We start from the raw sequence: 3,333 nt of genomic DNA, 5'->3' as shown, positions 1-3,333 counted from the left end.
AATGATGTGATCCCATTATCAATGACATCCAATGTCCATGGTCAGGAAACCATGATCATCTATTGATCAACGAGCTAGTCAACTAGAGGCTCACTAGGGACATGTTGTGGTCTATGTATTCACACATGTATTGCGGTTCCGGTCAATACAATTATAGCATGAATAATAGACAATTATCATGAACAAGGAAATACAATAATAACCATTTTATTATTGCCTCTAGGGCATATTTCCAACAGATTTCCCCCTCTGGGAGGGAAGTTCCCCTGGCGGAATCGCTCCGCCAGAGGGAAAAAGTGCTCCTGCCCAGGTTCCTACTCGAGACGGTGGCGCTTCGTCCCGAATGTCCTCACCTTAATTTTTTTAGGTTAAAATGACTTATATACCAGAAGATGGGCACCGGAGGTGGGCCGAGGAGGGGAGCACCCACCAGGGTATGCTTGGGCCTCCTGGCACGCCCAGGTGGGTTGTCCCCACCTGGTGGCCCTCCTCTAGTACTTATTTGCTCCAATATTTATTAAATATTTCATAAAAAATCCTCAGGAAGTTTCAGCTCATTTGGAGTTGTGCAGAATAGGTAGCTTGACGTAGCCTTTTCAGGTCCAGATTTCCAGCTGCCAGAATTCTCCCCCTTTGAGCATACCTGGCATATTATGAGAGAAAAGGCATTAGAATTATGCCAAAAAGCATTATTATACAATAAAACAACATAAATAACAGTAGGAAAATATGATGCAAAATGGATGTATCAACTCCCCTAAGCTTAGACCTTGCTTGTCCTCAAGCGAAAACCGAAATCAAAAACATGTCCACATGCTTAGAGAGAGAGAGGTTGATACGTCCATTTTGCATCATGTTTTCCTATTGTTATTTATGTTGTTTTATTGTATAATAATACGTTTTGGAGTAATTATAATACCTTTTCTCTCATAATATGCAAGGTATGCACAAAGAGGGAGAATTCTGACAGCTGGAAATCTGGATCTGAAAAAGCTACGTCAAGCTACCTATTCTGCACAACTCCAAATGAGCAGAAACTTCCCGAGGATTTTTTATGGATTATTTAAGAATTATAGGAGCAAATAAGTACTAGAGGGGGGCCACCAGGTGGGCCAACCCACCTGGGCACGCCAAGAGGCCCAGGCACGCCCTGGTGGGTGCTGCCCTCCTTGACCCTCCTCAAGAACACTTTGCTTATCATAAGAAACATTTTGGCTTGTCCTTTGCCTAAAAGGGATTGGGCTACCTATCTTCACTTTTGTTACTACTATCGTTACTTGCTCGTTACAAATTATCTTGCTATCAAACTACTCCGCTACTTACAATTTTAGCGTTTGCAGACAATACCTTGCTGAAGACCACTTTTCATTTCCTTCTGCTCCTCAGTGGGTTTGACACTCTTACTTATCGAAAAGAGATAAAATTGACCACATACACTTGTGGTTCATCAAGGCAATTTTCTGGCGTCGTTGCCGGGGAGTGAAGCGCTCTTGATAAGTGGAAATTGGTAAGGATACATTATTACTACATGCTGAAATTTATTGTCACTTGCTATTATGGAAAACAATCCTTTGAGGGGTTTGTTCGGGGTATCTTCACCTCGACCGGAACCACAATTAGTTGCCCCTCAACCTACTGCACCTACTGAAAATGTTGAATATGAAATCCCTTCGGGTATGTTAGAAAAACTGCTAGCTAATCCTTATGCAGGAGATGGAACCGAACATCCTGATATGCACTTGATATATGTGGATGAAACTTGTGGATTGTTTAAGCTTGCAGGCTTGTCCGGAGATGAATCTAAGAAGAAGTTTTTCCCTTTATCTTTGAAGGGAAAAAGCATTGACATGGTATAGGCTATGCGATGATATTGGATCTTGGAACTAGAATCGATTGAAATTGGAATTTCATCAAAAAAATTATCCTATGCATCTGGTTCATCGTGATCAGAACTATATATATAATTTTTTGCCTCATGAAGGAGAAAGTATCGCTCTAGCTTGGGGGAGGCTTAAATAAATGTTATATTCATGCCCCAATCATGAGCTCTCAAGAGAAATTATTATTCAGAATTTTTATGCGCGGCTTTCTCGTAATGATCAAACCATGCTCGATACTTCTTGTACTGGTTCTTTTATGAAGAACACTATTGAATTCCGGTGGGAACTTTTAGAAAGAATTAAACACAACTCTTAAGATTGGGAACTCAACGAAGGTAAAGAGTCGGGTATTGAACCGAAGTTTGATTGTCTTAAATATTTTATGAATACCGATGCTTTTCAAAAGTGTAGTACTAAATATGGATTTGACTCTGAGATAGTAGCTTCCTTTTGTCAATCTTTTGCTACTCATGTTGATCTCCCTAAGGAACCAGCGAAAGCTAAAGAAGAAACTATCATTTACAATGTTGATCCAGTTGTTCCCACTGCTTATATTGAGAAACCACCTTTCCCTGTAGGATGAAAGAACATGCTAAAGTTTCAACTGTGATTAATAAAAGTTATGTTAGAACACCCAAACCATCTGAACAGATTAGAGTTGAACCTAATGTTGCTATGGTTAAAGATATCTTAGTTGATAATAGTGATGGGCATGTTATTTACTTCTATGGTGAAGCTTCTAGAATTGAAAAACCTAAAGGAAAAGATAAATATAGACCAGTTGTTGGCATGCCTGTTGTCTCAGTTAAGATAGGAGATCACTGTTATCATGGGTTATGTGAGTTAGGTGCTAGTATGAGTGTTATTCCTTTTTCCCTATATGAAGAAATTAAGAATGAAATAGCACCAGCTGAAATAGAAGACATAGATGTTACTATTAAACTTGCCAATAGAGATACTATATCACTAATTGGGATTTTTAGAGATGCTGAAGTCTTGTGTGGGAAAATAAAATACCCTACCGATTTTCGTCTTCTTGGTTCCCCACAAGATGACTTTTGCCCCATTATTTTTGGCAGACCTTTATTGAACACCGTCAATGCCAAAATAGATTGTGAGAAATAAACTGTCGGTGTTAGCTTTGGTGATTAATGTCATGAATTTTATTTTTCCAATTTTAGTAGACAATCTCACAAGAAAGATTTGCCTAGTAAGGATGAAATTATTGGTCTTGCTTCTATTGATGTGCCTCCTACTGATCCTTTGGAATAATATTTGCTAGACCATGAAAATGATTTGCATATGCGTGAAAGAAATGAAATAGATAGAATCTTTTTCGAACAACAACCTCTGCTTAAACACAATTTGCCTATTGAAACTTTAGGAGGTCCTCCTCCACCTAAAGGTGATCCTGTGTTTGAATTAAAACAATTGCCAGACACTATGAAATATG

Source organism: Triticum dicoccoides, chromosome 5B, assembly GCF_002162155.2.
Source record: "Triticum dicoccoides isolate Atlit2015 ecotype Zavitan chromosome 5B, WEW_v2.0, whole genome shotgun sequence".
Classification (NCBI taxonomy): domain Eukaryota; kingdom Viridiplantae; phylum Streptophyta; class Magnoliopsida; order Poales; family Poaceae; genus Triticum; species Triticum dicoccoides.
The sequence above is the reverse complement of the archived record's forward strand: the minus strand, read 5'-3'. Positions refer to the sequence as shown.